The 20,050-nt window shown below is 40.0% G+C and overlaps 1 pseudogene across 1 annotated transcript; it reads right to left on the reverse strand.

The window, feature by feature from the left end:
- Window positions 1-1,675: 1,675 nt before the first annotated feature.
- LOC143590801 (chaperone protein dnaJ 49 pseudogene) lies at window positions 1,676-3,734 on the reverse strand (annotated as a pseudogene). Its single transcript, XR_013145548.1, has 2 exons — window positions 2,561-3,734; window positions 1,676-1,860 (listed from the first exon to the last, which is right to left on the reverse strand). The product of XR_013145548.1 is annotated as a chaperone protein dnaJ 49 pseudogene (transcript).
- Between the last annotated feature and the right edge of the window lie 16,316 nt (window positions 3,735-20,050).

Consider the following 20,050-nt stretch of genomic DNA (forward strand, 5'->3'; position numbering starts at 1 on the left):
CACCATTCTCCTGAAACTCACATTGGCCTGGTAGAGGATGAAGATTAGAGTTGTAAAGATGTATAGGAAAGAAAGTAACGGACTTTATCACTTTATTTTATTTTCTTAAAATAAAATATTGATAGTCAATATTAAGCTAGCTCACTTAGTAAAGGTAACAACCTCTTTCTGGCAAGTAATGAATTTATATGTGTCTGTTTGGTATGAGGTAATTGAATGGACGAATGAATGGAATAGACAAATAAATGGAATAGTTTATTATCATTACAATGAGATGTTTGGTTACCACATGGGAATGAAATGAATTTTTACTTTGTGTTGCTTGTTAGGCAAAACAAAAACAATAATAAAATTAATTAAATGGTAGTGGAGTGGTGGTGGCGGTGGGTGGTAGGTGGTGGCCGTGGCATTGGTAGTAGTGAGTGGTGGCGGGTGGTGGTGGGCGACGAGAGATAATGGTGGTTGGAGGTGGGTGGGGGTGGGTGGTGGAGGTGGCAGGCGGTGGTGGTGGTAGCAACAGGGGCGATGGTGACGATGGTGGGTGGCAGGCAGTGGTGTGTGGGGGGGGGGGGTGACGGTTGTTAGCAGTGGTGGGCAACTAGCACTGATGGTGATGATTGATGGCAGTGGATGGTGGTGGCGGTAATAGCGAGTGTGGCCGGCGATGGTGATGGTCGGTGGTGGGTGGCGGCGACGGTGGTGGTGGGTGTCGATGGTGGTAGTTGTGGGAAGGTGGTGGAGTTGATGTATGGTGAGAAGGAATGAAATGGAAAAAAAAAACACGAAGGGCGGATGAAATGAGATTGGGGTGTTTTAAGGGAAATAGAATGGACTAGCTAATATGTCATTTCATTCTTTTGATCAACCAAACACATTTTTTTCCATTCCTTCATAATTGATCATTCAATTCCCTCATTCATTCCTTTATACCAAACGTTATCTAAGAGTCTTATAGGTTTTTTGTCATTTATAAAACCTTATGATAATTTTGATTATCATAATAACACTCTTTTACTAATTTAATAAAATACGTATTATTTTTTCGCTTATTTGCTTTTCTGTTGAATTAATTTAGTTTATGTTTTGCAACATATATAATTTTAATTTATTAATTAATTAGTTTTTATTTCTCGTATTATTGGGTTGTATTACATTATTCGTTTACATTTTTTTAGATTTTAATTTTACTTATTGTAAAACAATATGGTAGCTTAAGATACTGTGAGAGTTTCGTTTATATATATTTAAGATCTATATAAATTTTGTTGGAAAAAAACTAAATAAAATATATAATTTGTAGCTTGAGATAATGTAAGAGTTTCGTTTATATATATTTAAGACCTTATATAAATTTTGTTGGAAAAAAAACTATATAAAATATATAATTTGTATTAAAATATTATTAAAAAAGAAAGAATGAAGAATGGTATTTAACTATTTATAACATAGGTTAGGTGGTGGGGGTGACCGGTGGGAGAGTTGACGAGGTGGGTGGCACAAAATGGAGAATGAAAAATGGTATATATAACACATGGCCTTAGTGTAAAGATCTTAATGGTTGAAACACAATAAGAGCTCAGTCGAACTAGCAAGATCAAACAAGCATTCCTCGGTATCAGCTGATAATTCAACATTATTCTCGAAACACTATTATACGATTATATCCTCTAATACGTCAACAACAGTATCTTTACACATGTCTACTACATCCGTGCACTGTGGTAAAATCAAACCTTGCAGAGTCGAGCAAGCGCTGCTACACAGTATATGAAATAAGCCCAGCTTCCACGAGTACATTGGCCAGTCAATATTCAGAGATCATGCATGACCAGCAGAAAGTGAACTCAATCCAAATATGCCCTGCCCGAAAACAAAAACAGATCCAATTACAAGACTCGATGAAAACATTAAATTAAGTATTCATTATGCGATAATTCACACATTTAAAACACCACAATGGCTAGCACTAACCAATTAACCATAAAAAGTATAACATTTGACTCCATTAATGGTTAAAGTAAAGTGTCAAAATGACTTAAAAGACCCTTCTAACACCACAAATGATTCAAGAGAAGTGTCTAAATGAAAAGTTTAGCATCTTACCGATGAAACATAAAAAAACACTTATCAACATCTCAACGAATGCATATCGGGCAATTGTCAGAAAAAAACCCTTTGGACTGCAAATGAATTTGTATATAAGTCAATGTACATTGTTATTGCATGATTAAATACCTATACTTTAGATCCTAATGATAAAATTCACTGCATTTGTTTTTAACAAAGAAAAGTCTTTTTTCACATGGTTTTATACAAAGCAAGTATTGGGGGATTTCTCGTTCCTTCAATAACATATTTTAATATAACAAATCCTTAATAGGCGTAAAATACTGATTTTCTTACTTTAAAATAGCCTTCTATCTTGTCAATATAATCATCGTTTACTCTTCCAACTACATTTTTTATTTAGAAAAAACATCGAATAATACTTTTTTTTTTGAATTGATACCAAAAAATCATCTTCCACAAATAAACTAAAGAAAAATAACTGAGAACTAACCTTCAAGCTAATCCTAAGCTTTCAAGCTTATCACAATGAGGAGTTGGCACGTTTCTACTCCACGAACGCCTCTGTAGTTCCGCATGACAATACCGCCACAACATATTTATATAATCTTTAGTAACACTATTCTCAATATTATCCCGTGCAACCGTCCCAACAGGATATTTGTCATCAAAATCAGCTGATTTCACATAAAACTCCACTCCATATTCCTCAGTCACCTTTGAAAATTGGTACGCATAGTTCCTTTGCAATGAATATTCAGGCACCGAGTATGGAAAACTAGCAAGCAATAGTATTAACAAAACTGGTAATAGTTGAAGAAGCAATAGCATATTCGGCCCGGTCCCACCATCGCCACCAGTATCCTCTCTCGGCCAACCACCAGCCGCCGCCCGTCTGGTTCTGTAGACCTGAGCGGTACGAAACGCTTCACTTTGACCAAAAAACGACCTAAAGATTTCATCAGCATCAAACTCATCTTCAAACATGTTGTGTCTCGTTCTCCTTCTAGGCCTCCTAACATTATACTGCTGAATGTACTCCTCCCCTTCAGCCACACCCGTTTGATCATAATGTTGTCTCGACACGTCATCACTCAGACACTTAAACGCCTTGCTAACTTTCTTAAACGCCTCCTCGGATCCAGGAGCTTTGTTCTTGTCGGGATGAACTTTTAACGACAACTTCCTATACGCTTTCTTAATCTCCTCAACCGAACAAGTCTTACTGACCCCTAAAATCTCATAATAAACCGTATTCCTCTTGATTTTTCGCACCAACTGAACGTGTTCTTCAGTATAACTCGGCTCTTGAACCACACCTTAAACCTTATTCCCATTCACATGGTTACTTTCAACACGAGTTTCACCATTCGACGAACTTGGATTTGCAGAATCAATATCGTTACACGCAGCTAAAAGATCGTCTACGTGTAAATTATGATTTAGCCTTTGCGCAATGCGAATAAACTTTAAAGCGCGATCCTTATTTCCCGATAAAATCGCCTCTTTTGCAATGGCGACACATTTTATCGCCTCGTCTTTATTTCCATCCATGATGATTCAACAAACTCTTGATGGATTAACCGATCACATTCACCGACGATCGAAAGCAAAACCTAAATTTATGATATTGAAAAAAAGGAAGAAAAAACAAATCAAATTTTGTGTCACATGTATTCAAGCTAACTAGAATTAGGTTATGATGAATCTGTTAAAGTATGTAATTAGAGTAACATATTAATATTAGTATCAGGCGATACAAAATATGTAACCTAGGGTACACAAATCATAATAATAACTAGAATTAATTAGTTATATGAATTAGATGATGGATGATTAAACTGATGGTAGAAATTATTGGATTGATGAATGATTTAATTGATGTTGTAAGTAATATGTATGATACGATCGGACGGTGAGAAAGAGGATGGGGAAATTGACTAACCTTAGATACGATACGTTCAGAGATGAGACTGTGAATTTGAGATCTCGGCTACCAAAATATTATTATTGTGGCAGGCAAGAGTCAATCAACGTGAAGGAAGGTGCACCGCAATGATTTCTTTCGTTCGCTTAATGGCCTGTATGCGTTCTTGTCCCTGTAGTTAGAAATATTACTGTGTTAATCCCCTAAAATCTATAATACATACAACTAGTAGTTGTCCCGGACGGGAATATCAACTTTTGAATGTGATAGACTACATTAATTTGGTTTTTAATTAATATTAGTTGTGACATACATATGATATGGGTCGAAACATTATGCTGAGAAGTGATTGTTGTCATCTTCTTGCAGGTAAAAGTCATTATATAAATCGTTGTATTAACTTTATTTGTTCTGTGTATTGGACTGTTCAAATGTGTATTTTTTTGTTGTTAATATAATAGATGAATGATTAATTAAAAAAAATGTTAATGTTTGGAAAACAAAATAACTATTTAGATGGTTAGGGATAAAATAGTTCAAATGTCAAAACCCGAGAAAAAGTGAATCCGTCTCCAAAATGAATTATGAATATTTTGTTTTCCGAAGAGAAACCTCATGTTTTTATTTTAGATTTATGCACATAATACCCTTGATAGACAATAACCACTATGTATCTTTGCCACACCGGTTTTGTAACCAAATAAGTATTAATCTCCACAAGAAATGTTTTAACATGTAATGACTGCTTGCAAATAAACCAAAAATTATCTACTATAATATTTAATTATAGCTTCAAGTTGTAATGCCTTCAACACAACTTGTACTAAGTTCATCAAAACTTGTAATGCCTTTACCAAACAAATCAATCAATCAATCATGCCCAGTAAAATCCCACCGACAGCAAAGCTATAAGTAGGGTCTGGGGAGGGTGGGATGTAGGCACACCGTACCTCTATCCAAAGGAATAAAAAGGTGGCTTCCAGAGAGACCATCGGCTCTAAGTACATGTGTATGAAGCAAAATAAAGGAAATCAAAGTCAAGTACGAATACTCTTTGGCGGTTACAATCGATAACAATAAAACAGATAAAAAAGACATGAAATATAAAGAAAGCATTAAAGGTTACTAAACCAAATAAAAAAATAGCTTTCTACGCATTCAAACATTCATACGTTGTGTCCTTCGACGTGGTCTCTTAGTTACATTAACTTGAAGCCATCATATGTTGACTTTTACTGGTCAAAATTTGACCAAGAGTCAAAGGCAACTTTTAAACATTTTACCATTAAATCAATCAACAGAAGGAAGACATGAGCACCCACTTTGTTAAATTCCCAAACATTATGGATTTTATCATCAGACTTGTCTGACGACTTTTTATGGTTAATGTTGACTAAAAAGTTAGAAATTCTAACTTTTCATAACCGAACTAAACCTACAGCTTGTTAGAAATCCCAAAATGACCAAATTTAGTACCAAATTTGAAAATCAAACCACATATTTAAATGGGCCACCATGATCAAAGAACTAATCAATTTTGAAAGAGGTTTTCTAGAAACCGTCATGCAAGTATCAAATAAATTTGAGGCTGCCACAAATGGATATCAAAACAGGTGTGGCAAAGTTAAAAGGAATTACAATACAAATCGTCAATGGGAGACCGAAGACAGACCCATGTAGTCTGACCAACTAATTGCAAAACTAAATTAGTGAATAAACAAAATATAACACCGGTTCATCATTAGGTTTATAAAAATAAAATTGCTATCCGCGGCAATCAAGTTGACATCAGGTTGGGTTGTTAAGGTCAGAAAGCAAAAAGAGAAAAAAGGAAAAACAAAAGAAGAAAACAATTAAATAACACCAATAGGCGGTCTAACCCCATCATCATCATCATCATCATCATACTTACAGAAGTTAATTTACAATTTACACAGAAGTGTCTTAAATCTTCGAAATGTATATACTTATTCCTCAGTTTGAATTACACAGATACAATTTAAAGCGGAAATAAATCAGGCGCAAAAACAAAACCCTAACCAATCACTAAGTAACAAAAAAAAATCGATACCTTTAAGAAGTTGAATAGTTAAATGCGGAGTCATCCCCTCTGCCTCCGCTTAGAAGTGGTAGGTTAGGCATTTTCTTCCCGTTTCTTCTTAGAAAGTGCCACTGTCATCCAAAACACACACCACCTCGTACCTCGCTAGTGGTGACATGAAAAATCCTTACTGTTGTGGTCAACGCAAAACTACAAATTGGGAAATATAACATTTATAAAATGCAATGACAAAAAAAAACAATTCCAAGAGTTACGTTTGGAAATTAATGGAGTCACCATCTCCAAGTCATGCCAAACAGTTATCTTTATTTTTTTTATAAAGCCTTGAGGCTTAATAGCACATTTTCTACCATGTGAACCACCCCATGGTCCCTATATTATGCATCTTTCCTGCAAATTAAACAAAGCAAAACAATAAAACAGTAGCTATATAGTTTATACAATAAAAAATGGGTATTCAAATATTCTAAGAATAAGATAACTGAAGATTATAAAACTAAAACTCTACAATCTCAGTTTGGATGGTTGGCTGACTTTGAACAATATCGACCATCTGCAACAATAAGCCTCGACGGGCGAGAGAATCATATCAGTTAACGTGTGATCATTATCATACCAATAAGAGTAGAATGATACATATAAACTGTAGTTATGAATCATGGAGATTGATAAGGAAGAAACGATTTGGTAACCGCACAACTCCTATCCTCTAAAATTAACCGTCAAAGTCAAAAATTACTGGATGGAGGGGCATGCTAGATGTCAACATAAGAGGAAGTGAGAATAAAATGGTAGGCTGATGTATGATTGACATGTGTTAAAAAAATTTCAAGATAAGGAACTTCATTCTTGAGCACTGCGATTTCCAAATCCACCAGGAGCAGCTAGTATCATTTTCTTCACACATGCTGAATTCTGGACATGATAATAATAAGTTTCACAAATATAGCAACTTATTTTGAGACATCATTATATGCATACCAGTGTACCACAACAAATAAACTCAAATAATAATTAGCTAGATGTTAACACTTGAATTAATTTGGATCAAAATAATAGAAGTTCTATACCAATTGGGCACTTTCATCTTCAAGATCTAAGGCTGCAATCCATTTAATTGAGGGTTTTAATGATAATGCAGTGCAGGCATGAAAAAGGGATTGCATTTCAAAAGCATGAATTTCCATATATGTTAGTTGCGGTAATAAACTATTCTACGGAAAATTATTGATAATGGCAAATAGGTAAACTTGTAGCTATGATCAATCCCAATTAACAATAAACAAAACATCAAAGAAAAATCCCTAGTTCACACAAACAACAAACACTAAATTTCTTTTACCTTTTATTAAAATAAAAGGCAGAGGCCGGAGGGGCAGAATTGCCATCACCGCCGCTGTCCCTCCTCCTGCCACATACTGATTAACATAAATTAAAGTAAAAATACAAAATATAACTTTGGAACACATAAAGGATTTATTCTAGAATATTCACAAAGCTTCGTATCTTTCAGTTATGTATCCTTTACTATATCAGAAAAAACAAAGTGTTACATTAGACGAAAAAAAATCAAAATATTTACTTTCCGGGTTCATAGGTGTGAAACGTCCTCATCACATACTAAGAACTCATTTTTATAAACACATAGATGTTAAACTTGAAAAATGTTACCTCCTTAATTGTTCATGGTTGTTGTTTATTTAGCAAAAGGCTAAGCAGTATTATTAGCAAAATCAAAGACGAACCAAGTTCTTTTGTGTTTGCAAGACTCTTAACCTGAAAAAGATATATGAACAAACATACACAAATCAATGAGTGTACAAACTATGCGGACAAAATTAAATAATGGCTAAATAGCCAATTTGAAGACTCTAAATTGGGGTTAAGTATATCTCAATATGTACCACCAATTAGATTAGAGGGCAGACCAGATGAATAGATTACTTGCACCAAGTTGAATTCTTGAAACCATAGGAACCCTAAACGCATAATAAATTAAAATCAGGAGTGAGAAAGAAAACCACCAAAATCCAAACCAATCAATTAAGAAACACATACCAGTAGCAAGTTCGTCCATCGTCACTAAATCACAATTCCGAACAATTGTCTGGCCTCGCCCCATCGATGCGTTGACGAAGCTTCGTTAGTAATCCAGCATCATCACTGGTCCACACTGTAAGTCTTTCATCCGCCGATTGAACCATAATAAAAACTCCGGTCGACATTCCATCCGATTCCACTCGATTAAAAGCTCAATTTTGACAAAGGACAGTATATCGATTAGGGTTTACAGAAGTATAAATAGGATGGAGGTATTGGCTTCACGACGTGGGAGGAAAAAGGGAGCGTATGAAAGAGAAGATGGAACCGTAGTAGTAAAGCACAGCTTATGCGCGAGTTATGGTTTTGTACAAAAACAGGCTCTCCACTTCCAGGGTTATGCGTCACATGGCGCCCAGTCATTATAATTTTATTTGTTTTTTTTAAATAATAATTCATTTAAATAAATTAACATATAATTAAAAATTACATTAAACTTCCAAATAAAAATTACATTAAACTAAATTAAAAAAAATACATCAAATTAAAATAAAAAAACATAAATAATACTAATAAAACTAAAACTCATTTATATTTTTCTAAAATTTTCGCTCGTCGAGTGGCTTTTAGAGATTGGACTATCGGGTCGTCTTCGGATAGCTCGTTTGATAAAATCTCGATGTCTTTGTCCATCTCATTCCTTCGAAGTAGGTCGACGGCGTCCAAATTTACTTGAAGTCGTTGGGTTCCAAGTTGGTGTAAATCTTGGAGTCGAGAGTTTATTAATTGGAATTGGCTTTCCAATTCGGGATTCGAACCCGTTGCCGACGACGAACCGGCCCCTTTCCCCTTTCCTTTGCCTTTGGTTCTTCTACCCCCGGCCGAGGCATGTCGGTAGTATTCACGGGGTCATTATCGCTTAAGTTGAAGTTTCGAGCGTCGGAACGGGGCGTGTCTGGATCAACCGAAGATGATGTTTTAGACTTTTTTTTACGCGGACCACATTCGCCTTCGGCTTCGGCTTCGGCATCCATCACCAAGCCCCATTTTGGGTGAAACCTCAAGAGGTCTTTCCAAATGCCAAAGTAGTTGAAGGTCCCGCCGACCTTATGTTGAAACTCAACCAACGCGTTATCCATGACTTCCGCGTCTGAGACACCGCTACTCCTAGTTCGATTCATCCGAGAGAAAACCGTATGGAAAGCCATGCATTTGGTGTTTATGTCGCCCCATTTCGACAGTAACGAATCTTTTTCTCGACGCGAGTCCCCACCAAGGTTGTGAAACCTCTCTATAATTTTGTGCCAAAATACCCCCGTTTTTTGATAGTTCGCTAAAAAAATAAAAACATTACAAGTTTAATGTTTGTTATAAGAAATTTAAAATATATATATATGCATTTTAAAAACCTACCGCATTTGGCATCTTCCGATATTTGGCACCAAGCACGAGCACATAGTACGCACTCGTCGATACTCCACGATATCACCGTCTTTTTAACCCGAGGTTCGCCGGCGGGCTTCTTTGCGTGTTTTTTCGAACGTCCGCGTTGGCTCGAACCGCCCTCGGGTTGTGTCTCCGGCACGAACTCGACCTCGGGTTGGGTCTCCGGGGCGGGTTGGGAACCCGAACCCGCAAAAATGTTTGTCGATGGGTTTTGGAAACCGGGCACCACATTTGGCATAGAGTTTTGTAGAAGTGCAAAGTACGCGGCCATTTGCGGGTCATACATTTGCGGGACGGGTACGGTTGGCGTCGGCGCGGTAGATTGGTTCGGTTGTGGATTTTGGTTGGCTTGACGGGCATATTGACCGAAACCGAGAATATTTTGGTTGTTGTTTGGAAACATGATGGTAGAAATATTAGTGTAAAAGATATAAATATTTGTGTAAATTGGTAGATTGGAAGGAATGTGTTAAAAAATACTAGTTTGGTTTGTTTATATAGTATAAATATAATTAATTTTTTTTAAAAAAAAAATCCAACGGCTCCATTAACCCCAACGGTAACATTTTTTGATTCGCGTGCCATTCTCGCGTTTTAGATACAACGCGCCCAAAATTCACTTCAACATAACAGGGGGGGTGGTGTTCCCCCCGCGTTTTGGAGCCATAACGCGGCCATAACACGGCCAGTACACATGGTCTAAACTCCTCATATGTAACTGTCATTTAAGTGATAACGTATGGCCAGGATTTCATCTTAGGTAGTTTCTACGGCTGAGATTTAAGAACAAAGAAGTTGCAACTTCTCTCTCTTAGTGTGACTTTTTTTACGGCTGATATTTAATTTCAGGTTGATCTATGGCTACTCTTCTATGTCCATATAATATATAGTTCCATTAAAAATAAATAAATATACTATGAAGTATCCACATATTAATAATTCACGTTTTTCGATAGTCTGCATTATTCTCAAACATGTTGGCTCAGACGGAACAAACAATCAGATCAAACAAATAAACAAACGAATACGAAATATCGAGCAAACAATCTGTAACTCTTTTATAATAATCAAACAAACTTCACAGACTTACAAAGGAAAATAGACCTAGTTAAAACAATAACCTAGACGTATCTAGTTAACTTGATATCCAAGATACTCAAACATTTTCTAAACCTATTACGATCAAATTAATTAAAAAAAATAAATTTTAATAAAATATATCAAAATAAACCCTTAATTTAACTTATAATTCAAGATTAAGTGATTAATTTTCATTCACCCCTTTATATTGAATTGTTCATCTTCTTGCTTTTGTTCCTCATTTTCAACTGACTATGACATATTTGTTTCACCAGTTCTTCAAATTTAGCATTCGTTCCTTCAATACTTAACTTTAAACTCATATGTGCTTTACGATTAACTTTCAATAAAATAATCCAAGTTATTTGTTTAGGGGTTAATAGGTAATGTTATGTACGTGTTGCTATATAACTTTGTTGAGTATTAGATTAGCTTATTGCATCGTTTTTTGCTTTCCTGAACTAAGAGTTTAATAATATACACCAATAAAACCCGTTAAGGGTACATGTGGATGAGGGTATGTAACTACCATTCAACAATCAAAATTGCATTTGAAGGGTGGGCTAAACCTAACGTGTCAAGTTAGAGATCAGACTAAGCAACAAGCCCCAATCTAGTGCCAATTAGCTCTAACTACGTCACACTTTACTTACATTATTTGTTGTCTACATGCTCTTCTTCCAATTGCCTTACGTATTGTTAATGGGGTGATCCGACAAAATGCATAAGTGCCTTTTATGTATTAGCATTGCACCTCAACTTATCTGAGTGGTACTTTATTTTATTATCTGGATAGCTTTTTGTTTAGGGTGTATGTGTTTGAAATCATGTTCTTTCAACCATATAGCGTGTTTCAAGTATGCATGTCATTACGTAACTCATGTATAAATGCAAGTGTTATGGGGATTGTATATGCCAAGGTCGACACTTGACTTCGTACTTCCAAAGTCATTTTTGCATGTTTTGAAAACATAAGGGGCTTGAAATCTTTAAAAATTTTGTATTGATATAGTTCAACGCCACTTTCGAAAATTAACTTTGATAATTAAAAAGTAGACACATGAGCAAGTATACATATTATCTTTATGAACATCATCTATCACAACCAGTGGTGGACCCAGGATTTTTTGTCAATGGGGTCCCAATTTTTCCGGTTTACAAATTTTTGGGTCGGTCGTTATTCGGGTCGGGTCGAGAGGAGAAACATAATAAAACACGAAAATATGGTGTCATCGGAAACAAGTAAGTAGAAAGAATATAGATTAGAAACTAGATAGAACATACACTTTTAATTCATTTTTATTTATACCCGAAAAACATAAGCGTAAGCTATATATATATGGTCTTACATGAATAACCAAGACATGAAAAACTAACTCTTACACAAATAAATGATTAATTATAATATACATACGCAAGCTAAATAATTTAAGTATATGTAAAACTCATATTGTCATTATATATGTTGCATGGTGATAATGGTTATATGGGATAAACTAAAGTGATAATGGTTATATGGGATAAACTAAAGAAAAAACACAAATACCCTAACTAAATAACTAATATTGACTAGAATATTAAAAAAAACAACAAAAACTGGGTATGGTGAGACTTGAACCTGCAACCTCTCAAAGAAAAAACAAGAGACTTTCCACTAGACTAGTTCAACCTTAATAGTATGGGTTCCAAGTATTAATTTTTATGGGGTCCTTACAAAATTTAATATATCGTCTCTAAGTAATTTTTAAAAAACATTGGTGTCCCGGGACCCCGATGGGAACTATGTGAGTCCGCCCATGATCACAACTAGACCAAAGACCTTTATATAATATTGTATATAAGTGACAAATCATTACAACAATTAAGTTGAAAGAGTATTTCAACTAGCGTTTAACATTTGTTTGCAATTATTCTATTACATTAGTGGACAAACTCTCGGCATAATTATCAAAATTATCTCAGGTACTGTTGATCACACAACTTGCCACTTACGCACAAGTTGGCTGACAAGTGACAACTATAGATCACTACCTACCGGCTGTTAAACAATAGCAATCACCACTTACGCACAAGTTGCTAACATTAACAATTGATTACATTGATAAACTTTTCATGCAATTTTTTATTATGCAAATTTAAAACAAATTCTAGTAACACTTAAATTACGGGTCTCATTATCGAAGAAATGATGTGGTGCCTACAAGTAGAGGTGTACAAAATACTTAAATCTGGAACCGGACCTAAAACTAAAACCTGGAACCGGTTTTTTTATACACGATTTTTTACTATCCGAACATGTTCCTGACTCCATAAGGTACATTTCAGTACCAAAGTCCGTACATGGAACTGGACTCGATCTGTATCCGATAATACCCGAAAACCGGAAATGGTTCTATAACCGGAGTCGTATTTTTCCAATACCCGAGATCGAGTATTTCAAATATCCGAAATTACCCAAAAAATATCTAAAAATAACCCAAAAATGTGCAGTCCCTTAGAAAATCCAATCTTTACCCGAAAAATACCCGAATAAATAATTTTTTCAATAGCCGGAAATAGGGTATTCAAATACCCGGTTCTATACCCGACCCGATCCCTGTGCATAGCGTATGATTTTTTGAGACAATACCCGGACCCGAACCCAACCCAACCCATGTATTGCCAATATCCGTTTTTCAAATACTTGGTCATACCCGAACCTGGTTCTATACTAAGAACTTGGTATTAGAAAACCACCATGTGTGCACAACCCGTTGAACTCTTTTAGAAAAATAACAGCATCAGGACCAACAGACCCAAGTAGGGCTGTTCATATTGTATTAACCAGACCGACCTGACATAAACCCGACCCGACCCGACCCGAGAACCGAAAATCTGGAAAAATTGAGACCGACTATCGGACCTCCAATGCCCCATTCGGTTTATGCCGGTCCCGGTTCTGGTAAATCGGTTTTCGGGTTATACCCGACACCGAGTTTAACTCATCGGAAATAGATTCCGGCCAAAAGATACAGCACAATAGAGTCGAAGAGATGTTTCATCCTCTTAAATTGTTGTAGTAGAGACGTTAAGATGAAATGAAATGAGTAAAAACAGGCATACCGAAACCCAATCTGATAATCGTCGTTGATGTTTGGGATATCTGCTGTTGGGAAAAGAAAATGAAGAAGATGGTCCACTGTTAGAGTTTCAAAAAGATGGGATTTATTTTTATTTTTTCACATTTCCTTTTCTTATATCAATCAGTTATTTATTAAATAATATAATATAAATTTACTTTTTCAGATCAAAATATTCTAAACCCAATACGAAAGCAATTAACAATTTGTATTTTGTACAACAAAAATTGTAACTTACTAATCTCAAAATTTGAACACACTATAACCAATCAACATCAACATATATAATATAACACATCAGGTTTCTTCACTTTCACAATTAGGCAATTAGCCATTGAAGAGCAAAAGAACAGAGCTAGGAAGGATATCAGGTTTGTTTAGGTTTATGAAGAAACACTAATCGACCCCGGGCAGATTACGGATAATCTGGGGGTTAAATAGATGTTTCCCACGAGGGGTTAGACCCGGCGAAGATGGTTCTTCTGATAACCTGCAAAACAGACACCGTGAGCTCGTCACTGAGAAGGGGGGGTACCTCCTTGTGACCACCCTCCGGCGTGAGAATCAGACTAGATTGTTCTTGAATATAAGTGTATATTAAGAGAATGACTAGAGCAGATATCAGGTAATATATCAAGATATGAGATATGAGATAAGATGATACCATTCCAAGGTGTTGGAGTATTTATAGCCGAAGGTAGGTTTCCAAACAGGTACAGCCGGCTGAATAGTGTTCCTGTTCTGCCAACTGTGGGCTACGCACATGCAATGCTGGTGGTTGGTGGATAGGCAGCGGCTGATAGTGACCAGGCCGGCTGTGTACTATTCCTGTTCCACCAACTGCAGGCCATGCACGTCCTCCGACAGGTTGGTGAGTAGGCAGCGGCTAATAGTGACATACAGTACAAGAGCGTGCTGCTCGTCATACTGTTGTCAGTGAGCTGTCGTATCCTTGGTCAGATCTTTTGTCCATACCTCGTCAGGTACAGCACAAAAGATCCTCCAGTATCGTACGGACTGGCTCATTTGGGCGGGAGTTCTCCCGGCTTTGTGCGGGAGTGTTCCCGGCTTGCTCACTCCTTTTTCAGGTGACATTACTGAATTATTTAAGAGTTAAGTGCTTTGTGCGTGTAGCTTTGCTGCGCAGGTAGCCTTCCCTGATGGCTTGTATCCGCAGCTGCGGGAACAGGCGGAGTACTTCACCATTGGGAGGCTTTTCCTGCGGGAACAGCTTGCGTACTGCGCGTAAGGACGTCACGTCTCTGAGCACGGTGGGTCCTGCGGGTCCAGTTGGTTTCTACGCAGACGTCCCTCTTCAAGGGGTTGCGAGTTTAGCCTTTGCGCAGACGTCCCTGTTGAAGGTGAGTCTTGCGGGTCCAACTGGGCTCTGCTGGGACCTACCTCTTCAAGTCCCCCTAGTCCAATGTTCTTCTCATGAATTGTTAATGAGGTGAACTTTTGGACTTAAGCAAAGGGTTTTGAAAAGGGTTTAGTTTTAAGGTTTTCCATGGGGATTCTTCCCGCGGAAGTCCTAATGTCACGTGCAGAAATTCCCGACTTTCCTGCTTGATCTTTGGGTACGATGCGGGTAGGTCTGTAATCTCCTCGCAAGTCAGGAGCGTTGAGTCCCACTTGTGTTGATTCTCCATGAGGTTTTGGTAGTTTTGAACATAGTGATCAATTATGTTTAAACAACAAATTCCATCTTGGAGCTTCAAACAATCTAGTTCTCGACGTTCCCGCTATGCTGGGATGTTATTCCCGTTTCCGCAAGCATGGCCTAGAAGATCCTTCTTGGTTTCAATTCCCTGCGGAGTGCTAGGTATGTGAAGGGTTTCGCCTTGACACTGTACCCGCACTCGTCTTATAGTTACTTTACTTCCAAGGTATTCCTGGCTTCAATTCCCTGCGGGTGCTTAGTATGTGAAGGGTTTTGCCTTGACACTGTACTCGCACCCGTCTTATGGTTACTTGGTTGCCAAGGTAAGGGGTATATTCCCGCTTACTTTTGAATCTTTTTGAATCTTTGAAATTCGAAGAGTTGGTGAAAGGATAAGAACAGTCCAAACTGTTGAAACGTCGTCCGACGGTTTCTTCTGACAGTGTCATGACGTGCAGGAAGTTATGGCGACGTGACAGTACATGGTCATTCCAGACGTTTTTTCAGGCGCGTGGGCGCGATTTTTTGGGCGCGTGGGTACGGATTTTACGGCGCGCGTCCCGTCAACAGCTGTTGCCAGCTTGCTTTTTCCACGTGTCATAGTTTCATTGCAGCAGCTCTTTTCTCTCTCCTCCGCATTAAATTCATCGCATTCATTGCGATGAGTATATAAAGGGGGAGAGGGTCCTTTGTAATCCACACCTTCACTTCTATCTTCTCCTTCTAAGCGATTTCCGGCGAATATTCTCTGTCGAGCATTCTCCTGAAATCATTCTTTACCTCCAAAACATGTCTTCTACTCACGATTTTGAGGCTACTGCCGAGGAGTCTGACGTGTTCGTCGAGAATCCGTCGTCCACTTCCGATAAGGATGACAAGAGTACTGCTGGCGAGTGCCAGTGTGCTCTTCCGGCCGACCTCTATCAGTACGTCGTCCGGAAGTTCATGCTCGAGCCGTTCGAGCCTGAGTTTCCGGAGCCACACCAGACGGTGTACGATGCCCCCAAGGTCAAGATAGGGGTGTACGCTGCATTCTTCGTTTATGGGAATCTCAGGTTCCCATTGACGAAGTTTGTATACCGTGTCTTGGAGAGGCACGGTGTGCATCTGACGGAGGTACACCCGATGGCGATCGCCAAGATCCGCCACTTTGAGTGGGTGTGCCTCATTCTGGGCGTGGAGCCCCACGTTGATCGGTTGATGACCTTCTACTCCTGGAGGTGCATCCAGGGGTGGTACACCTTGGTCAATCGGATCAAGGGTTTGAAGATCTGCGCTACCGAGCGCAGTCTTCGGTCGTGGAAGCGGGAGTTTTTTTATATCTCCGCTCGCGTCGTCCCCCTTGCGATGACGTTTAAGAATGGGAGAGCACTCCCCGCCCTTCACGCCCCCAACTACCAGGAGGCGGGATGGTTCGCCAAGATCTCCCGGATCCAGACTCCGGTGTACCGCTTTGCGGAGTCCGGGATGGTGATGCTCGGGATGAGCCGGGTGTGGAAGGAGGCGTCCCAGATTCCCATCGTCCTCGAATACGGTTTGAACTCTGTCCCTTACGGTATGCTTCATATTATCCGTTAATTTAGGGTTTTTGTTCTAACCGTTTCTTCTTTTTGTTTACAGAGGGAAACGACTTGCAGTCTCTCCTGCAGCCGCGGAAGAGTGATGGTCCCGCTCGGATGGGTACTCGTGCTCTAGATGAGAACGAGTTGCCCATCCTAGAGCAAACGGCGGATCGGTTCGTGGAGGTCTACCCGCCAGGCCACGAGATCCTGAGCGCCAGGCGGCCAGGTAAAGAACTTTTTGACCCTCGCCCTCTTAATGCTCAAACCTCTGCGGGAATTCCTCTTATTTTGTCATCTTCTGATGAGGAATCCGCAGATGGTCCTTTATTGGCGAGGAAGAAGAAGGCTGCCGGCGGGAAGGGGAAGGCGAAGGTTGTCTCCACTGCCGATCTGGTGAATCGGTCTGCCTCGGAGACCGAAAGCGAGGAGGTGGCGGGGAACCCTGGTGGTGATGAGACCATTGCGCCGGAGGTTGAGACGGCTGTCACCTCCGGGCAGACCAGTACAGCGACGGTGACCGGCGTAAAAAGGCCGGTTCCATCGGGTTCGTCCCCGCCTGTTCGTACCTTCAAGCTCAAGAGGACTCGTAAGTACAAACTTCCTTTACTTTTAACTTCATATCTTTCCGCCATTATACTAATATCTCGTCTTCGTGCAGGCGTGGATGCTACCGCATTCCAGGGCGGAGCGGGGAGGAGCACCTCCGAACCCATGACGGCAGGTTTAGTCAACCTACCTGAGGCGATGACCCAGGCGACTGCGCCTGCTTCAGTTGTTGGTTCAGTTGCTCACTCGGTTGAGCCAACTGTTCCAACTGTGACGACGTTCCGCCGGCTGTCAGTGCCATATTCACTGATTCTTTCACTGAGCCGGCGGTGAGTGTTTCTGTGGATTCTTCCACGGCCGCGGCCGCGGTTGTGAGTTCACCTCCGCTGGTTTCTACCGCGGCGGCCTCCGCTATGCCTCCTCCGGCGCCGGCGACTACGGCCGGTCCTTCAGGTATGTCCGGGGTTGGGGCGTCAAGCCAATCTCTGCCTCCTTCCCATCTGCCTAACCTCTTGGATGAATATCCGTTAGGTTCGGGTGATGGGTTTGGCGGCTACAGGCCTGTCGTCGACCCTACAGGTGCGTAGGGTTATTTTGGCCTTTATTTTTTATACATATTTTTTTTATCATCTTTTCCTAACTGCTTTTTGCTTTTGCAGTGTCGGATTCCAATGAAGTGTATGTTCCACGATGGAACATCCGCCGAGGAACAACCCTTCGGACGCCTGTAGAATGCGTCGAATGGGCGCGCCATGCCGCCCCCGCTGGTGCGCTGGGGGAAGCCATGTCCAGCTACCAGGAGGGTAGGCTGTCGAATGAACTGCGGATTCTCCTTGCCCGGATGCAGCCGCGCGTCGAGTTACTTTGTCGTGAAAACGACAAGTTAAAGACGGCGCGTAGCCTGGAAGTGGCTCAGGCGCGGGCCATCCGGGAGGAGAACAAGAGGCTTTCCGCAGTGGCTGCGGAAAATGAGAAGGCCTTCCAGGCCTTTGAAGTTGAAGTTCAGGCCCGTCTCGAGGCCCGTTCCAATGCTGCCCAAGCTGTTAACGAACAGCTTCGGCTGGCTAAGGAAACTGCACGGAATGCAACTGAGAGGGCCACCAAGGCTGAAGCTGTTGCTGAGCCTCTACGCATTGAGAATGAGGAGCTTAAAGCCAAGCTAGAGAGGCTCCAGCAGGCTCATGATGCCTTGGCTATAGAAGACGCCAAGAAGCTCCAAGAGATTTTGGACCAGAGGGGCGTGCTTGACCACACTGAGCGGAAGCTAAGGGCGTTGAAGAGGCTGCTGCTAAGGAAGTGTTGCTCGCCAACCTTAACAAAAGTGAAGCCAAACGCGCCCGTAACCAAGCTCAAGCTGCCCTCCAGGAGGCTCTGGTTGCCAAGGAATGGCTTCTTCGAGAAGCGTTGTCTCAGGTATGCGTAATTTCATAATATCTTTACGCTTTTCTTTGTACATAGAAAAGGTTTTGATACTTGTATTTTTTCTTGTAGGTTGTGCATCGAGTCTTCACGGACACATCATACGACGATGCCATAAGCGCAGCCCTCAACGCTTCTCATGAGGATGGGGAAAAGGCCGGCTTCCTGCTTGGTCTAGGGTTCGTTGAGAAGGGCATCCCGCCTTCCAACTTCCCTTTATATGATGTGGATACTGAAGCTGTATATGACCAAGCAGTGAACCAGTATGCCGCCTTCCCGCATCCGGTGGTGGAGAAGGTGAACGAAGTTGCTGCTGCTGATGATGGGCTAACCATTCTTAAGACCTTCCTTGAACCGCCACATCCAACTGATGGTGCGGGTACAAGCGGGTAGGAGGGAGTGGTCCTGAAGCTTGAACCTTTAGATCCCTTCCCACTGTTAGGATAGGTTTACATTGTATAGATTTATATTCTTGTAGGCGGGTAGACACCCGGCCATTCTTGTAATACTTGAATTATTATGAAATATAAATCTTTGTGCGGGTAGGACCGCTACTTTCACTGGATGACTTGCTTTATAAACGTTATATGACTTGCTCATGCATACTTTAGTTTAAATTAGCAACCTTCCAAGTGTTCTGAATAAGTTAACCTTTGAACGTGGTTGATAATAGGTTGAAGTTTTGCTTCCTCCTTCGTGATTGTGCGGGTAAGACCGTCACTTGCACTTAGGATGGCTAAACTTTACCTATATCTGACCTGCGTGGAGGTTTTCCTCATCTTCGAAATTTTCTAAGTGTTTAGAATAAGTTAACCTTTGAACGTGGTAGATAATAGGTTGAAGTTTTGCTTCCTCTTTCGTGATTGTGCGGGTAAGACCGTCACTTGCACTTAGTAGGATGGCTAAACTTTACCTATATCTCACCTGCGTGGAGGTTTTCCTCATCTTTTCGTTAGAAATTTTCTAAGTGTTTTATAAGTTAACCGTTCGACGCGCGGTTGTCAATAGGTTAGTTCGGTTTCCTCTATCATGATCTGTGCGGTTAGGACCGGCACTTTCATTTAGTGGGATCACCAAACTTTACCTATAACTGACCTGCGTGAAGGTTGTCTTCATCTGTTT

This window comes from Bidens hawaiensis, unplaced genomic scaffold (genome assembly GCF_021521415.1).
Source record: "Bidens hawaiensis isolate Kalapana, Puna unplaced genomic scaffold, B.hawaiensis_p1.1 tig00039000_1, whole genome shotgun sequence".
In the NCBI taxonomy this organism is placed as follows: Eukaryota; Viridiplantae; Streptophyta; class Magnoliopsida; order Asterales; family Asteraceae; genus Bidens; species Bidens hawaiensis.